At 41.9% G+C, this 20572-nt stretch overlaps 1 protein-coding gene across 1 annotated transcript in view; it reads right to left on the reverse strand.

The window, feature by feature from the left end:
- The window catches only part of LOC124775977 (high-affinity choline transporter 1-like), a 400765-nt gene that overhangs the window by 228609 nt on the left and 151584 nt on the right, over positions 1-20572 (reverse strand). The window lies entirely within an intron of this gene.

A 20572-nucleotide genomic window follows, 5' to 3' on the forward strand; every position in this document is an offset into this window, starting at 1 on the left:
TCCGGCGGGAGGGGTGGCGCAGTCAGTTACATGGCGCCTCTAACCGCGCGGCCATTCCGCCTGGCCATGGGCGTCCGCAAAAACGTATCCAAGAGGGGGCGAAATTCTAAAATTACCAATTTTTTATACCGTTGTTGATAGGGTGAATTTGAGAACATGTCCCGTCCCAAGTAGGTTACGAATTTCGCCAGGAAGTGTACAAAAGTAACTGTATCTCAAAGTATTGATAATTACCCACTGACTACTTTTAGAACAGATTAATTTCGTACCTATACATTTTTCAATAGTGTATGCAATATTTTCATATTATTTATTTGAAAATTCACCCTACCATTTTCATTCAACATTCTTAAACTATATTATCATATAATTACATCCATGGTAATGTATGAAATATGAGACATAATTAGAAGATTTCACAAAAAAATATTAGATTTCAGTAATGTTAAGCAGGTACTGAAGTCAAAAATCGAATCATAAAAATTTAGAACGAGTAATAAATTTGTATGACAATCAAAATAACCAACAAAGAACCTCACTTTAATGTTCCACGAAACAGAGAGAAAATTTTAAATAACACTTTGTAAGTAGACTGTTTAGGTTTTTTTATTGGTAACGCCACCTCTCTATGAAAATCACTGGCTGTGCTGTGTGCAGTCTGTGGCTGCTTTGCATTGTTGTAATACTCGCCATTGTAGTGTTGGGCAGCTGGATGTGAACAGCACGTAGCGTTGCGCAGTTGGAGGTGAGCCGCCAGCAGTGGTGGATGTGGGGAGAGAGATGGCGGAGTTTTGAAATTGGTCATGAACTGCTATATTTATATGTGATGATATCAAGGTAAATACATTGTTTGTTCTCTATTAATATCTTTCATTTGCTAACTATCCCTATCAGTAGTTAGTTCCTTCCATAGTTTGAATCTTTTATTTAGCTGGCAGTAGTGGCGCTCGCTGTATTGCAGTAGCTTGAGCAGCGAAGATTTTTGTGAGGTAAGTGATTTGTGAAAGGTATAGTTGAATGTTAGTCAGGGCCATTCTTTTGTAGGGAATTTTGAAAGTCAGATTGCGTTGCGCTAACAAAATATTGTGTGTCAATTTAAGCACAGTCATGTATAATTGTTCAAAGGGGAAGTTTCATATGTCGACCCTTAGCCGAGGATACCTCACTGAAATCTTCTGATTTTTTCTTGTAGTTTGTGTAATTAGTGTAGATTTTGTTTATTGCTATTGCGTAATTGTAGAGAGAATCTCCTTGGTAGTTGTGGTTTTTCATTGTTGCACAGTAAAACAGTTGTGGCATGCATGTAGATTTGCACCAAGTATTTCGCAGCTGCAATTAACTAGATATTATTTTCAGTTCTATGTTAATGCGTTCTCTTATTTTTGCTCTTAAAATTGTGCTTTTCTATGTTGTCGTGTGAAATACTGTGACAATAATGGCGTGTGAAAAACGTAATACTAGGCTCCAAAGTAAACTGAGAAATGACAGTGAAAATGAAAGCAGTGTGTTAGCGCCACCGAGTAATGAATTAACTGATGTTCAAAGTAGTAATTTGGTAATTGTACATAGGGAAATGGAGCGGGCTGGAAACAATGGTGTAGACAGTGAAACAATTAGTGAACAGGGAAGCATTATCGATCGATCGGTCGGCAACAGCTCGCCTCAGGAATCCGAAATGACAGGACACAATTTTGCAAATACTGTAGATTCAGGTTTTGTGTCCTCACCGTTTTCTCAAATGAGTCAAGACACATTTTCCGCTTGTCAAAATGTGAATGTTGCCGGTGCAAATTCACTGCCGAAAAGCACTGAGGAACATGTTTCAGACACCAGTGCATTGTTATTACAATTAATGCAACAAATGGGACAAAAGCTTGAAAAGTTAGACACAATGGAACAAAATCAGAGACAAACACAACAAAAGTTGGACACAGTGGAACAAAATCTTCAAAAGTTAGACACAATGGAACAACACCAGAGACAAACACAGCAACAGTTAGACGCAATGGAACAAAATCTTCACACCACGCTTGAACAAACACGGGAAAATTTAACTACTGAGTTACATAACATTGAATCGAAATGTCAAAAAGTCTGTAATGACGTAAAAACACAAATTTGTAAGCATTTTCAACCTATTTTTTCGCGGCATGAAAATGCATTACAGAATCACGAAGCAGCCATAAAAGAACTGCAAACCATTGTTCATGAAAATCATGAGACCTTGTGGGCTAAAATTGACTCAGTTGCATCTACCGATGCGGTTACGCAACTTGCAAAAACTCAGGAAAAGTTAAAGGACACAGTAGATTCGATCTCAACACAAATGGACACTCTGAAACTTGGTTCAGAAAAACACACTGAGGAAATGTGTTCACTATCGGAGAAAGTAGCCGAACTTTCGGATCAGGTCACTAACTTATCTACAAAGGTAGATGATGATCTGAATGACACAAGACCCGTAGCCTTCACTGACACAGAAGAGTATGAACAAATAAGAAAATTCAAACAAAATCAAAATCAAATCAATACACAGTACAAAAGAGAAATCCGGGAAGTACAAGATCAGCTGACGCAGATGATACAAGAATTACATATTTCAGAGGACACTCGCACTCCAACACGGGAAGAGGAACTTAGAAATACGGAAAAGCCACAAAATAATAACACAGGGCATTTCGGTAATTATGAAAGGAATTGGCAAGGTGGACCGAATTTTGAGATGGAACCGCCGACACGACGTAACAATGACCGATATGCTACTCGCCGACACGATGACTTTGACTATAAGCTGTTCATTACTACACGTAAATTCAAAACATTTAAGAATTCTGCCAACGACATTCATCCACAAGCGTGGCTCCATCAATTCTCTCATTGTTTTCCTCCCAACTGGTCATTAGAACACAGATTAGAATTTATGTGTGGCTACTTGGAGAATGAACCAGCTGTAAGAATGCGATCGGTCATTCACGATTGCCACAGTGAAGGAGAGTTTTACCATGCCTTCCTCTCAGCATATTGGTCTCAAGCCACACAAGACCGAGTAAAACATAGCATCATAATGATGAAACATTTCGAACAATCTGATTTTCCAGTCTTGTGAAATATTTTGAAGACATGTTGCATAAGAATCAGTATCTTTCAAACCCATACAGCCCCTCAGAACTTATCCGCATTTGCTTAATCAAATTGCCTGAACATTTACGACACATTATTTTGGCAGGACGTTGCAAAGACGACATTGAAGCTTTTCAGGGACTGTTACAAGAATTGGAAATTGACACTGACAATCGCGGAATGCGGAAACAGGAACACAACAATTACAGGTCACATCCGTCACAATTCCTCGATAATAACTGGACGCGACAAGGCTATTCTCACAACACAAATCGTGACCAAAACAGACACCACCCGTATGACAACCGTTGGCAGAGTAGTAATAATTACAGGGAAAGATCACCTCTCCGCAGTAATGACTATGACAGAGACAATCACAGAAACAGACAATATGACAACCAGAACTATTATTATCACGGGAGACAGAATAACTTCAGACGCAACATTTCAGCGCGCAGTTTCGATTCAGGGAGAAATTCTCCACCACTTAACCGACAAGAAAGAAGCTATAGGAACTACCGACATGACGACAGATGATATGATCGTAGCGACAGACCTGAATTGTATCAGAACTGGCGGGATTTAAACAGGGCAGGGCCTTCTCGTCAGAGTGAATTTGTAGAAGTTAGGTCTCCTAATCCCAATAACGGCGTGCGCCAACAAAGAGACAGACAATAACTCGCACAACAGGCAGCCGCGTGCGCCCGCTGGCTCCGAGAAAAATAACATAAGACGCTAACCTTGAGAAAAATTTTAGCATTCTTTACCGATGTATACAACATGACAATTGCTTTGAAGTTGAAACTCTGTGCACTAGGAAGAGTAAAGGTTTACACCACATTTCACATGTAAAACCGTTTATTGAAAGATAATCTGCTTTTTAACTTTGTCATTGCCATAAAACTTTTCACTTTACATTGCTAATATGCTTTGTCAGACTTAGAATCTGTTACCATGCAACAATGTTTGTAGTTAAATATCCAGTCAAGAACCAAGAGAACTTATTGAAACAGAAATTACGAATGCATTGTTATTGCGAACAGACGACACAGTGTTATTGTGTGTGTACATTCTTGCTTGTTAGTTGCACGATTACATAACGACTATAAGGCTCACATACTTAGAACATTTACCAGTAGTGCTAATGAGATTTTAATGCAACATTTTGGCTTACTTGAAAATACATTCTGGGTTTAAAGTACTTTCTGTGAGATACCAGACGACAGAGTGATTAGTTTATGTGACAGATACACGATTTTATCACGACGCTACTAATGAGTGACAATTTACAATGTTGCTTTTGCGCTATATCTGTTTTATATCTGCACAGTTTTTCTGAATTATTCTGGAAAGTAAAACAGGTTTTAGTAGTAACTTTTGTGGTATAGCTACAATGAGACTGCCTTTTCTGTAGCACAACAATACATTACAGCACAGTACTTTCCTCATCACGGCAATAAGCGTAATAACTAAGACATTTATACGCAAAGCATTTCACTTTTGTGTATTATGAGGTAAGTACATTGACTTCTGCAGAACTTAGCTTTCGGAGGACGATAAATACGACACTTCCACACAGATTATGTTGCAACAAGACGCTCATTTAGCGCTACAGGACACGCATTTCAGTGATTAATTTTGTACTTAAAACATTTATTTTTAAAGATTTTTGAATTACAAAGAAAGTTTTCTGTGATACATTTCATTCCATTGCTGTAATCTGTAACACCTGAGGGTATAATTACATTAATCCTCAGGGGGGTACACACTTACTTTGTGTACCATGTGTTTGGCAAGCACAAGGAGCCCTAGCTAATATGGTATTTGCTTATACAACTTTACACTTCGGTACCATATTTCTCTAACACAGAAGTACACAGCTATCTGATTATTTGACAGAGAAACAAACATTCTTTTTTATTACATCAGTGACAGATGTTTACGCAATTACACAGTTGGATAACTTCACACTTTTGAAATTGTATTTTGTCTGTACTTTGTGAAATACTCATATTTTTTCGGAACCATTGTGATACTATGAGAGCTTTGAATTATGTATTTGGTAAGGGAGCATGATTTTAAAGTACGTTTGAGGTAGATGACACTATTGAAATGAGCAGAGAATTTTTTTTAGGTTTTGAAATTATTGGAGGAAGCTACGACGTTTTTGAGATTTGACTGAGGTGTTATGATGCTATTTTCACGACGACGATGTGTATTATGCTGTTGAGGTATGTTTATGTCAATAAGATGATGCTACTATATATGAGGAATGTGATTACGTGTTTATATGTATATGAATAATGAATAGAAGTTAGGGACTCTTGACTTGTGAAACAGGATGTTGGAAACCAAGAATCGTACTTTAAGAGTTAAGAAATGTGTGTAAATGCGTGAATGTATCACAATGCCGGCGAAAATTTTTTTGGACACTGTTATATTCATAGGATTTTGTTTCTACACATTTGCAACGTAAATTCTCGACCTGTGAAATTTTTATATGAGGCTGTCACTGTAGCGGAAACTGCTGTCGTAAATATTTCTGTAAGAAAGTTAAGTGACCACCTGCACGTGCGTCGTCGGCACACCGCTGTGTCAGACACCTGGAGAACAAGCCATTAGGGTGTGCCTTTCCGGAAGCACAGGTAGAAAAAAAAAAGGGGGAGTTCATTATCCTCGCTATTGACATTTCCTTGTTGAAAGCATACTCTGGAGCTCGTAATTTATGATATTTACTGAAATGCCTAATGAAATGACGAGAAATATTTTTACATCTGCACACCTGATTATGACAAGCGTCTTTCTACGAGAGTTGAGAGAATTTCTACTAACTTATGAAATGTCACATGACTATTGAATGATATTTGTATGCTTTGGTTTGCGTAATTGCTTATTTCATTTGATACCTGTTTTCCAGCTGTGTTACAGCATTAGTTTTATAAAATAAACTTAGATGCATTTGCTAATGTGAACACTTTCTGTCAACAGATCTATTAAATGATAATTTTGTAATCCACATTCTTTAAAAAAAGGAGCACTTGGAAAGGAAAGAACAATAAGAAGGGACTAGTAACAGTAACTGGACACATAATTTTCTTTTCAAGTACATGGTAATATTTTTTTTACAATAAGTTGTTGTGGTGCACCACCTTAATTACATAGACATTAAGATGTGAATATACATTTACCTTATCTGCATTGTTGTTTTTACTGTAATATTTTTTCTGCTTGAGCTATGTCATGTTTAGGTACAAGTTGCTGCTGTTTGCCAGGCATAGTGTTATTGAATTTGACTTTACATTATTCTGTTAAGCCAGTTTTACTAATGATTTATTTTTATTGTTTGCTGCACATTGCCTTAGATTAGTTGTAATATTACAATTGCTTTGCTAATTTCTTAATGCTGCTTGCTTCGCAAATCTGCGTTTTTTTTCATTGCTGTTTATATTAATTGTTTTATGTGATGCTGCATTGCCTCGTCCCTTAGTTTAGCATCTGAGCTCAGTAGATTTAAGTTAGCTTAAGAGGGGGTAGACTATATAAGAAACTGACTATGGACAATAGGAAAAAAATGCATTGAGAAGTTATATGAAAATGATTTGGACCAAAATGAGTATTGTGCAGTGGAGAAAAACTATTTTGAAAGAGGATGTGAACAGAATATAGACAGCAGGCTTAGATAGTACAATTGGGAATAATGATGAACAAAGGGAGATCTCCATGCAAAATATTGCAGTAAAACAAACCCTGTCCTTTCCTTTTGTGTCATCCCTCTATATGTTTGTGTACCCTTGTGTATTTGTGTTTTTCCTGTCTTTATGTGTTTATCTGATAAGAATTGTAGAATTTTTCCAGTGCTAAGCTACATTCACTATGATGAGGAATACTGTTATCCTCAAATATAATTTGCATTAATAATATGTTATTTACCTTATAAATATGCTTACACATTATTTATTCTGTTTTGTTTTAATGCTCATGTGTGAAGTTGATGTTTCGAAAGTGATTCTGATCTTTTATTTTTGTACTCATGTCATAATTCCTGTAACACTGATGTATATGTTTATTTCTATTCTTTTGTAAAGCCTGTACTACAAATGTTATCTGTATTGTTATGTTTTTAATGATGTATTTTGTACCTTTGTAATTATATTTTCGTGTTATAATATTGTAATTGATACCAGTTAATCAAATTAAGTAACTTGTAAGTTCCATTTCACTGCACACGTTTCTGTTGGTCATAGTATATGGACAATATGTGAGAAGTAGGGACTGTTAGTGTTTGCACGTGTGTTGATAATTCAGCAAGGGACTGGATAACAGCATTGCTGGTTCTAAGGACAATTCCAAAAAAAACTTTGTGAGTGCACAAGTGGTGGTTATGGACTTGCTATATTCTCCGCAAGACTCTTCGATGGTGATTGTGCACCTGCACAGTCGCAACAGATGGCTGCTGGCCGTCTCTACATGGACTACAGTGGGTCTGCACCTTCGATGGCCCACCAATACCGTAATCTCTACAAGGACTACAGTGGGTCTACATCTTTGATGGCCCACCAATACCATTATTTCTACAAGGACTGCAGTGGGTCTGCACCTCTGGTGGCCCACCAATACCATACTCTCTACCAGGACTACAGTGGGTCTGCTCTGTGATGACCTACCTACCAATCTTCTTCAAACTGTCGAATGACTCTGCTGTGGGTTTGCTCTGTTGTGGCCCATTACCTGTCAGCATGTCAAGAGTCAGCACTGTCTTTCAGTTGGAAGGACAACAGTACTTCTTCAAGACTGCATGGAAATCCACTACTTCCGTGTGCATTTTCTTCTACTGCTCAGACTTTGAGAAAAACACTACTATTTTACCGTGATGAATGATCAGGACTGTCTTTATGGACTGTGAGAAAATTTTAGCTTTTGACCAACATTGTATCAATAAGTGTGTGCATTTGATTTCTTTGTTATTGTAATTATGAAAAATTTTTTTCAAATCTGTATTGGCCACTGCCCAAACCAATTTGTAAAATTTTTTGTGGGGAGCATGGGGGCTATGTAAGTAGACTGTTTAGGTTTTTTTATTGGTAACGCCACCTCTCTATGAAAATTACTGGCTGTGCTGTGTGCAGTCTGTGGCTGCTTTGCATTGTTGTAATACTCGCCATTGTAGTGTTGGGCAGCTGGATGTGAACAGCACGTAGCGTTGCGCAGTTGGAGGTGAGCCGCCAGCAGTGGTGGATGTGGGGAGAGAGATGGCGGAGTTTTGAAATTGGTCATGACCTGCTATATTTATATATGATGATATCAAGGTAAATACATTGTTTGTTCTCTATTAATATCTTTCATTTGCTAACTATCCCTATCAGTAGTTAGTGCCTTCCATAGTTTGAATCTTTTATTTAGCTGGCAGTAGTGGCGCTCGCTGTATTGCAGTAGCTTGAGCAGCGAAGATTTTTGTGAGGTAAGTGATTTGTGAAAGGTATAGTTGAATGTTAGTCAGGGCCATTCTTTTGTAGGGAATTTTGAAAGTCAGATTGCGTTGCGCTAACAAAATATTGTGTGTCAGTTTAAGCACAGTCATGTATAATTGTTCAAAGGGGAAGTTTCAACTTATTCAACTGTGATGAGGTCTATAACACTTCGTTTGCTTTCGAAACTTTACAACCCATCATGTTAATGAATTCATCGCATTACTTCCATGATTTCTGTTTTTAATATGAACTAGCATGACTAAAGTTGAATAAAATATATTTTGAAATTTCCAATTTTTTTTGATTGGTTGGCGCCAGCATTCTACTAGAAAAATGTGGGAAAGCTCCCAAAATCGCCCTCAAATTGTCCGGTAGAACCGCCATTTAACTGCCGAGGACTGAACCAAGGCAGTCCTCGTCTCTTGCGTTTATCACATTATGGGTACACTCAGACCGACTGACTGCAGAATTCGTAGTTTTGTGAATGCGTATGGTGCTGTGTTGCACCTCATAGAGCTTGAGAAAGTCGCAATACCTGGAGCAGACATCTTTTCCACACTGAAATTTCACAATTGTTTTCCTCCTTTCTTTAGCATAAAATGGTGTTCTACAGTATAGCATGGTCACGTTCTTCAAGTGAACAGCTACAGCTGGGCTGTCCAATAAATCGTTACGAATCTTTTCGCCCATAGAAAACAGTACCCTTCTGTTGTGATTCCGTTGTGTAACCTGCAGTTCGATAAGGGCTGCATGAGGAAGTGACAGAGAAAAGATTGAGGACACTATTTCGGCACTGTTTTGAAAAGTTTCGGATTCAGCTTGTAGAACAGCGCAGAAAACACTACCAGATCTAACAACTGTCATAATTTTCCGTGAACAGCGTGACAACCAAAAAACACGGAAAGATATATAGTGACTGATAAAGTAACAGAATTCCCTTTAGGCTGCTGAGTGTTAAACCTGCAATTCAGTAGAGTCACTGCTAGAAATGTGTGAGAGTTCTGTGATGAATAAAAAGTCTGTATCCAGATTCAAGAAGGGGACAAGCGCACCCTATAGCCCTCAACATACCCCCCCCCCCCCCGCCCGGCCACACCCCCTTGCACACACCTATGCCTCCAGGTCCTGCAATATGACGGCAATAATTTATTGTTTCTTGGTACGGAAAATGCGCATCTGTAGATTCCCGTCATACAGCACAATTACTCGTGTATCTTCCGAACAATATTTGCACCATCGGGGACTTGCTTCTCAAACAGTGTGGTGAGGAAATTTCAGAAAGGCTGGCGTCGACATTTTGTAGTTTTTGACCACTGCGTAAAAGCTGTTCATAATCAACAAAGGAGGAATATGTTGCTACAGCTAATTCATTAATTGATCCATTAACTACTGACTACTGATTTTTCATCCATTTAATTTGGCCGGCCAGGGTGGCCGAGCGGTTCTAGGCGCTACAGATAGGAACCGCGCGACAGCTACGGTCGCAGGTTTGAATCCTGCCTCGGGCATGGATGTGTGTCATGTCCTTAGGTTAGGTTTAAGTAGTTCTAAGTTCTAGGGGACTGATGACCTCAGTAGTTAAGTCCCACAGTGCTCAGAGCCATTTGAACCATCCATTTAATTTACTCATGGGGGATGTTGGTAGCTTGAGTAGTGCAATTGCGACCGCGTGATACTAGACTGCACATTGCATTGTTTAGAAATTATTGTAATCGTTATTAATTTTTTTTAATTTCTAGTAGGTCACTATCAGACTAGGGTATTCAACTGTTTTTGGTTTACTGCTGATATTTTCCCAGTAATTATGAGTTCCGAGATCATGTGTTAAATGTGGAGACGGACGTTTTCTGAACTTCTTTGTTAATTTTTCAGTGTGTGTGTAGTGTTTCTGTCAGTTCGCACGTAACGTTTGCATTGTACTTAATTGGATAGCAAGATATTTTTTAGCTAGCTTCTATTAGACTCACAATTTGTGTATCATACCTTTTCTGTTCAAGGTTACCACCATCATTATAATCGTCAACATCATCAGTCACTTTTGATTCACTTCCAGATTACATCCTACTGTTCCCAGCTACACACACACACACACACACACACACACACACACACACACACAGAGAGAGAGAGAGAGAGAGAGAGAGAGAGAGAGAGAGAGAGAGAGAGAGATTTGCTGCTCGTGCGTGTTTCGTAATGCTATCTACCTAATATACACCAGGTCGATGTCGAGGTGCGGGGTCCATCTACTATCCATTCACCAGGCATCTCACGGTCACCTTTACGTCTTTCACTCCATCCTTTTCCCTGGTACATTTCTCTTCCTTGTCTCTCCCAGTAACTCCCAACATGCACTCTCCATTGCGCGCAGAATAACCTTCATTTTTTGATGGTTTTGATATTAATATTCCATGTTCCACTCCGTAAGCCAAAACTCATAAAACACAATGACTGTAAATTTTGGTTTACATGCAAATGGCGATGTTAATATTTAGTAACCTATGTATTTTACTAAAAGCACTACATTTTACTTTATACTTCTTCACTTTTTGCCTCCTGTCCATTAGTCATTGTTTACAAATACCCTACCTACAGAGCTCTCCTACTGCCTTAATGACTTTATCGTTAATTTTTTTGTATTTTAATCACGTAGGCTTCCGCGACCAGAACTTTTCTGGGTATGTTACAACGCCATATTGTAAATATTACTGATGAAACCGGCGTTTTGGCCACGGTTACAGCGGCCTTCTGACGAGACCAAGAAAACTCTGACGTTAACGTGTTCCACTTTCTTTTCAGAACACAGGTTACGTACGATTTAGGTATTACTGTAATCGCTTATCATGACTGCTTTCAAACTTTCTCTCACATTCGGTGCTGAATTTTATCCGATGTACAGGCAAACAGCGCAGTGTCATACAGCTGGAAATTAACGCCTACTATTTTTATTTCTTCATTCTCTTTTTACCCGGGGCGTCGCCCGTCTACGCGTATGTCACATATGTTACAGACATCTCATCCTCCCACCTCTCTCTGTCTACTTCCTCCTTCCCCTCCCTCTATCCGTCTCCTCGTACTCCCTTTGTCCAACCATCTCTTCCCTCCATTCTGTTAGTCTTCTCTCATTACCTACCTCTTTTCATCTCCACTTCCCCCATTTCTCTGTCTACTTCTTCCTCCCCCTCACTCTGTCCCCTTCCTCCTTCTCTGTCGCCTCCCCTTACCCCTTCTCTCTCCAACTCATCCTTCCTGGTTCATCTATTTCCAGATAGTAAGTAATATGTGTACCCAGTTCGGCTGAAATTGATCCAGGGATTAGGAGATGTGCAACGCACATATATACATCTAATTTTTATATACGGGATGTCCCACAAAAGTTGCGACCAACTTTTAGGGGAGGTGGGGGTACATCATAAGTATTGAGAGTTGCATACCAACATAAGGCCACAAACACCGTTGTGTGCCGCAAGCTGGCGCTGTACACGAGAGTACTGGAGGGGAACGAAAGGATTTCCCATTTGAGCGCTAGCTAGCATACGAGTAGCATCGAACAGTATACGAAAAGTGAGCTTGCAGACATGCACTTAATGTATGGAATAGCTGAGTGCCACGGACGAGCCGCTCGCCGCATTTATCCAGAACGCTTCCCAGACAGATATCAACCACACCAGAGTTCGTGTGCTCATAGGCGTCGGAACTGGTGAGAGTATGGGTCATTAAGAAGTGGCAGGCCTACTGAGCGCAGACTACAATCGGCACACTCGTCGATAGGGAAGAAAGTGTGATGGGTGCCATGGAGACTAATCAAATGTGATCAAAAATATCCGGACATCCCCAAAAACAAACGTTTTTCATATTAGGTGTAATGTTCAGCCAACTACTGCCAGGTACTCCATATCAGCGACCTCAGTAGTCATTAGACATCGTGAGAGAGCAGAATGGGGCGCTCCGCGGAACTCACGGACTTCTAACGTGATCAGGTGATTGGGTGTCACTTATGTCACACGTCCGTACGCGAGATTTCCACAATCCTAAATATCCCTAGGTACCCTGTTTCCGTTGTGGCAGTGAAGTGGAAACGTGAAGGGACACGTGCAGAACAAAAACGTACGGTAGACAATGTGGCTATCCGATGGCAGGGTGTGGGTATGGCAAATTCCCAGTGAACGTTATCTGCCAGTGTGGGTAGTGCCAACAATAAAATTCGGAGGCGGTGGTGTTACGGTGTGGTAGTATTTTTCATGGAGGGGGCTTGCACCCCTTGTTGTTTCGCGTGGCACCATCACTGAACAAGCCTATATTGAAGTTTTAAGCACCTTCTTGCTTCCACTGTTGAAGAGCAATTCGGGGCTGGCGATTGCATCTTTCGACACTGTCGAGCACCTGTTCATAATGCATTGCCCGTGGCGGAGAGGCTACACGACAATAACATCCCTGAAATGGACTGTCCTGCATAGAGTCCTGACCTGAATCCTAGAGGGCACCTTTGGGATGTTTTGAAACGCCGACTTCGTATAAGGCCTCACCAACCGACATCGATACCTCTCGTCAGTGCAGCACTCTGTGAAGAATGGGCTGCCATTCCCCAAGAAACCTTCGAGCACCTGATTGAACGTATGACTGCGAGAGTGAAAGCTGTCATCAAGGCTATGCGTGGGCCAACACCACATTGAATTCCAGCATTACCAATGGAGGGCGTCACGAACCTGTAAGTCGTTTTCAGCCAGGTGTGTGGATACCATTGATCACTTGGTGCAGATGAGGCTTACCGGCCAATGATATTCTTCCGTTAGGATGCGCTCACATAGCTCAAACTCTTATGGAAATCTGTAGACTGACTGCCGAGAGTAACGAGTATGTAGGCAGGGGCACTACACATGTAGTGTGTGGGCAGTAAGTTGGAAGTGTGTGTATGCCAGAGATAAGTTCCTGCAGTGGCATTATCCTCTGTGCCCTCGATGGCTCAGTCAGATAGAGTGTCTGCCATGTAAGCAGGAAATCCCGGTCTCGAGTCCCGGTCGGGGCACATATTTTCAACTGCCCCCGTCGATATTTATCAACGCCTGCAAGCAGGTAATTGTCTGGATTTCTTTCTAATTTCGTGAAAAGGTAAGTGTTGGGTTCCCTGAGATACCGTTATTGTAGGATATCGTGTCACTAGCAGGAAATTGAAACAGATAATGAATGGACCCTTCCGTGACAAATGACAAGGAAATAGCAAAGATTTGTTGGAATGGCTAGGCCACTAAAGGAGTTAAGGAGAAAGAGTTGGTAGTTCGAGTGGGGTGAATGCCAACAAACAACATTCGACGGGTTGAAGGAGGCCCTGAGCCTCTCTCTTGGCAATACCGGACTTGATAAGGAACTCATCGTGCGAACCGACTCCTCGATGGCCAGTGTAGTGGCTTTATTATTTCAAGAGTATCCATAGGGGTGAAGGCTAGTTTCGTATGCTTCTAGAGGACAAATATCGCTAGGGATGTTGTACTCTGTATACGAACTTTACTACTGGTGATTATGTTCGCCTTGGAAAAATTCAGAGACGATCTGGAAAATAAACCCATTCAGTTATAGACAGACGGTCAGGTTTTGACAAGTGAGTTGGGTGTTGGCGCAGTCGAGGTAAGCAGGCCGCATCGCCAGGGCCGTTACTCGAATTTCGGGTTTTCAGTTTGAGGTCAGACATGAAAAAGCGACTTGCAATGTTACTGAGAAGGCTGAGTCGCGTGTTTCAAGGGGACTCTGAAGAGACTGAGGTCAGTAGGCCGGACCAGGATAGTAAGATACAGAAAGAGAATTGGGGTAATTTCCCAGCGTTGTTTATGGACCTCGCGATGTATCAGGAAGACGATGAGTCCTTCAAGGCAATCAAACAGAAAATAGAAGAGGGGAACTGATTACGCTGTATTCTGTGAGAAATGGCATCCCATATTGCCGTACTGGGGATAGTAGTCGCACCTGCACAACGGTACCTGCGCACGTTGCACATATACACTCCTGGAAATGGAAAAAAGAACACATTGACACCGGTGTGTCAGACCCACCATACTTGCTCCGGACACTGCGAGAGGGCTGTACAAGCAATGATCACACGCACGGCACAGCGGACACACCAGGAACCGCGGTGTTGGCCGTCGAATGGCGGTAGCTGCGCGGCATTTGTGCACCGCCGCCGTCAGTGTCAGCCAGTTTGCCGTGGCATACGGAGCTCCATCGCAGTCTTTAACACTGGTAGCATGCCGCGACAGCGTGGATGTGAACCGTATGTGCAGTTGACGGACTTTGAGCGAGGGCGTATAGTGGGGATGCGGGAGGCCGGGTGGACGTACCACCGAATTGCTCAACACGTGGGGCGTGAGGTCTCCACAGTACATCGATGTTGTCGTCAGTGGTCGGCGGAAGGTGCACGTGCCCGTCGACCTGGGACCGGACCGCAGCGACGCACGGATGCACGCCAAGACCGTAGGATCCTACGCAGTGCCGTAGGGGACCGCACCGCCACTTCCCAGCAAATTAGAGACACTGTTGCTCCTGGGGTATCGGCGAGGACCATTCGCAACCGTCCCCATGAAGCTGGGCTACGGTCCCGCACACCGTTAGGCCGTCTTCCGCTCACGTCCCAACATCGTGCAGCCCGCCTCCAGTTGTGTCGCGACAGGCGTGAATGGAGGGACGAATGGAGACGTGTCGTCTTCAGCGATGAGAGTCGCTTCTGCCTTGGTGCCAATGATGGTCGTATGCGTGTTTGGCGCCGTGCAGGTGAGCGCCACAATCAGGACTGCATACGACTGAGGCACACAGGGCCAACACCCGGCATCATGGTGTGGGGAGCGATCTCCTACACTGGCCGTAAACCACTGGTGATCGTCGAGGGGACACTGAATAGTGCACGGTACATCCAAACCGTCATCGAACCCATCGTTCTACCATTCCTAGACCGGCAAGGGAACTTGCTGTTCCAACAGGACAATGCACGTCCGCATGTATCCCGTGCCACCCAACGTGCTCTAGAAGGTGTAAGTCAACTACCCTGGCCAGCAAGATCTCCGGATCTGTCCCCCATTGAGCATGTTTGGGACTGGATGAAGCGTCGTCTCACGCGGTCTGCACGTCCAGCACGAACGCTGGTCCAACTGAGGCGCCAGGTGGAAATGGCATGGCAAGTCGTTCCACAGGACTACATCCAGCATCTCTACGATCGTCTCCATGGGAGAATAGCAGCCTGCATTGCTGCGAGAGGTGGATATACACTGTACTAGTGCCGACATTGTGCATGCTCTGTTGCCTGTGTCTATGTGCCTGTGGTTCTGTCAGTGTGATCATGTGACGTATCTGACCCCAGGAATGTGTCAATAAAGTTTCCCCTTCCTGGGACAATGAATTCACGGTGATCTTATTTCAATTTCCAGGAGTGTATTATTCGCTTGTTATCACCAGCGTCTAGTGGGAACCACTTGGGTGTTTTTAAAACAACCTCCAACATGCATATGGAAGGTATAGACAGATATATTACGGCGTTAAGACATGGTCCGAGCGCGCAAAGCTTCTTCCATTATTAAGTCCCCCCCCCTCCCTCCCCCATGGGATATACTAAACACGGTACACTGGCTCTGAAATCTCTAAAAACTCCAACGCAGAAATTGTATATCGATTTTGTTTCCCAGGCCGCAGGCAGGAAACGAGTACGCTCTGGTACGCATCGTTGTTTTGGTGAGTAGTTAGTGATTGGAGTGCTTGTAGATCTTAATTTAGATTTAGTTCAGTGCTTACGTAAATAAGCCCTAATGAAGCCAGAGAGTTGTTGTTTTCATTGTTGATTTTCTAAGTGGTTATCTGTGGAAGCTGTTTTCATTTTGGTGTCTACGGTGTGGTCGATAGCCGTATATAGTTGCTATTGTTGCTGTTGGCCCAATTTTCTTTACTAGGGCAAAAAGTAATTTAAATTTTGCTATGTCATGCTGAAGGAATTTCATTTTATTATCCTCTTGTTTCAAGCCCTACCTCCATAACGGTAATTGGGCTGCAGGTCAGTTAAATATGAATTGACAGTTGTGAAGAAGGATGTTTCATGTTTGTAAAATTGAGCCCCCGCCTAGACGACCTCCAGCCAAACCCCACCCCACCCAAATTATACTCGACAAGGATTGGATGCACTCTATAGCACGTTTCAGTTGGGTTGTAGCAATCAGACTGGTATCCAGCTAATTAATGAATTGGACTCTTTTAAGTACAAACTAACCACACGACAATTAGTAATTTACATGTGGTCTCCAGCCCGAAGACTGGTTTGATGTAGATCTCCACTCTAGTCTGTCCAGCGTAAGCCTCTTCATCTCTGCATAACTACTGCAAGCTACGTTCAGAGTTTATTATACTCCCTCTCGAAGTTTCCCGCCCCCCCCCCCCCCCCCCTCGTCTTTCAACTTTCCCCTTAACAACCTGACCACTTCTTCCTGCTTCATGATACGTCTCTAGTCAACTCACAACTCGGTTCACTATCTCTTTCTTAGTTATTCGACCTACCCTCTTGATCTTCAGAATTCTTCTATAGCATCACAGTTTCAAAAGCTTCTGTTCCCTTCTTGTCTCAACTAACTCTCTACTACTTTTCATTTCTGAACAAGGCTACACGCCAGACAAATACTCTGATAAAATTTGTGTTAGATGCTAACATACTCCTTTCTCTTTTTGAAAAATCCCCTGATTAAATTTTTTGTTGTTAAAGATCGAATAATGTAGCAGCCTAAACTTCTATTTTAATTACCATTACCTACAGGATAAGAGCTGATCGTTTTCAACTACTATGGCAGCCGTTTCATTCGAATTTTAGCTGCTAATAATGCTATATTCTTTGAAAAGAGGTATTTGCAATAATCAAGGTCACATGAGTATGCAGTAAGTTAAACATCATATTCTCGTCAAACGGAATAGGACACAGTCACTACATTTTTCGTCAAATACGTAGAAATATTGTCACACGTTCTTGTAATAAGTTAGCCTCACTAGAATCCATTGGAGAGCGCGGTAGACACGAACGCATTATATCTGCACTCCATGACTTTATGTGCAATTTTGATGATGATGATGATTGGTTTGTGGGGCGCTGAACTGCACGGTCATCAGCGCCCGTACAAAGTCCCAGATTTTGCACATTCCAATTTTTTATGCAGTCGAATCTAGCCACTATCACGAATGATGGTGAAGATGAAATGATGAGGACAACACAAACACCCAGTCCCCGGGCAGAGAAAAATCCCCAACCCGACCGGGAATCGACCCCGGGACGCCATGATCCAGAGACAGCAACGCTAACCACTTTTTTTTCGGTATAGTTCGTTGCGTTTGGTCTGGGCGGACGTCACAAGACACCCATTCAAGTTGATCGTTGATTCCTTGACTCAGTTTTTTTATTACAGAGAGCACGCAGCCCTCTGACCGAACACGCTGAGCTACCGTGCCGGCTACCACTAAACCACGAGCTACGGACTGAGCAGTTTTGGTAAAACAGATACTTTGTCACTATCCGTTATGATTCTTATTGTTTGCTGAGGATCAGCCGACGACACTGTGAATACTCTTAGACGGTAACGATACTTAAATCCCGCTACGCCATTGCAACAACCACATTGCTACTCACTGTCGGCTCAGCTGCATCTGACAACAATATCGCTCAGTAGGCGCAGTCGGCGCTGGACAATAGATCCTTCACCTATCCTCAACCTCTGCAAGCAACACACGCTCATTTCTGAGTAAGGGACCATAGATCCATTATAAATTCCAGTCTGCCGTTTATATCGTGTCTACCTCGGCAATCGTCAGTTTCCTTCCTGCACAAATACTAACACATTTCGGAACTTTTAGTCACAGGTGGCTATAATTAAAGCACAGCTACTCATGGGGTTCAGTGAGGGGAGTAATCATCGTATAGCAGCGGAACTTGATAGATATGCTAATGCGTTAATGCAAAGCCGATTAACGGGACAAAAAATACTTCCATTTTTGGCCACCAGGTGCATAACTGGCGCTGTGCAGCATTTCATCGACGTCTCTAGTGCTCATATTGAACAAACTGTATAAGCGACAGTTAATAATAAAATCAACATCATTTCTTTCGCAGTTAAATATGGAATATTTCTACATGTTGTTGTGGTCTTCAGTCCTGAGACTGGTTTGATGCAGCTCTCCATGCTACTCTATCCTCTGCAAGCTGCTTCGTCTCCCAGTACATACCGCAGCCTACATCCTTCTGAATCTGCTTAGTCTATTCATCTCTTGGTCTCCCTCTACGATTTTTACCCTCCACGCTGCCCTCCAATACTAAATTGGTGATCTCTTGATGCCTCAGAACATGTTCTACCAGCCAATCCCTTCTTCTAGTCAAGTTGTGCCACAAACTCCTCTTCTCACCAATTCTATTCAATACCTCCTCATTAGTTATGTGATCTACCCATCTAATCTTCAACATTCTTCTGTAGCACCACATTTCGAAAGCTTCTATTCTTTTCTTGTCCAAACTATTTATCGTCCATGTTTCACTTCCATACATGGCTACACTCCATACAAATACTTTCAGAAACGACTTCCTGACACTTAAATCTATACTCGATGTTAACAAATTTCTCTTCTTCAAAAACGCTTTCCTTGCCATTGCCAGTCTACATTTTATATCCTCTTTACTTCTACCATCATCAGTTATTTTGCTCCCCAAATAGCAAAACTCCTTTACTACTTTAAGTGCCTCATCTAATTGACGCAGGATCACCCGACTTAATTTGACTACATTCCATTATCCTCGTTTTGCTTTTGTTGATGTTAATCTTATATCCTCCTTTCAAGACACTGTCCATTCCGTTCGACTACTCTTCCAAGTCCTTTGCTCTCTCTGACAGAATTACAATGTCATCGGCGAACCTCAACGTTTTTATTTCTTCTCCATGGACTTTAATACCTACTCCGAATTTTTCTTTTGTTTCCTTCATTGCTTGCTCAATATACAGATTGAATAACATCGGGGAGAGCCTAAAGCCCTGTCTCACTCCCTTCCCAACCACTGCTTCCCCTTTCATGCCCCTCGACTCTTATAACTGCCATCTGGCTTCTGTACAAACTGTAAATAGCCTTTCGCTCCCTGTATTTTACCCCTGCCACCTTCAGAATTTGAAAGAGAGTATTCTAGTCAACATTGTCAAAAACTTTCTCTAAGTCTACAAATGCTAGAAACGTAGGTTTGCCTTTTGTTAATCTAGCTTCTAAGATAAGTCGCAGAGTCAGTAATGCCTCACGTGTTCCAATATTTCTACGGAATCCAAACTGATCTTCCCCGAGGTCGCCTTCTACCAGTTTTTCCATTCGTCTGTAAAGAATTCGCGTTAGTATTTTGCAGCTGTGACTTATTAAACTGATAGTCCGGTAATTTTCACATCTGTCCTCACCTGCTTTCTTTGGGATTGGAATTATTATATTCTTCTCGAAGTCTGAGGGTATTTCGCCTTTCTCATACATCTTGCTCATCAGATGGTAGAGTTTTGTCAGGACTGGCTCTCCCTGGCTGTCATTAGTTCTAATGGAATGTTGTCTACTCCAGGGGCCTTGTTTCGACTTAGGTCTTTCAGTGCTCTGGCGAACTCTTCACGCAGTATCATATCTCCCATTTCATCGTCATCTACATCCTCTTCCATTTCCATAATATTGCCCTCAAGTACCTCGCCCTTGTATAGATCCTCTATATACTCCTTCCACCTTTCTGCTTTCCCTTCTTTGCTTAGAACTCGGTTTCCATCTGAGCTCTTGATATTCATACAAGTGGTTCTCTTTTCTCCAAAGGTCTCTTTAATTTTCCTGTAGGTAGTATCTTCTACATATCTTTCGCATATTCACAGCGCCATATCTTCACCTGGTGCTCACAACTGGAACACTTTTTTTTCCAGTGTAAATCGGTTCCGCATTAACACATTAGAATATTTATCAAGTTTCGGTGCCATAAGATA

The sequence above is a fragment of the Schistocerca piceifrons genome, chromosome 2 (assembly GCF_021461385.2).
Source record: "Schistocerca piceifrons isolate TAMUIC-IGC-003096 chromosome 2, iqSchPice1.1, whole genome shotgun sequence".
NCBI lineage: Eukaryota > Metazoa > Arthropoda > Insecta > Orthoptera > Acrididae > Schistocerca > Schistocerca piceifrons.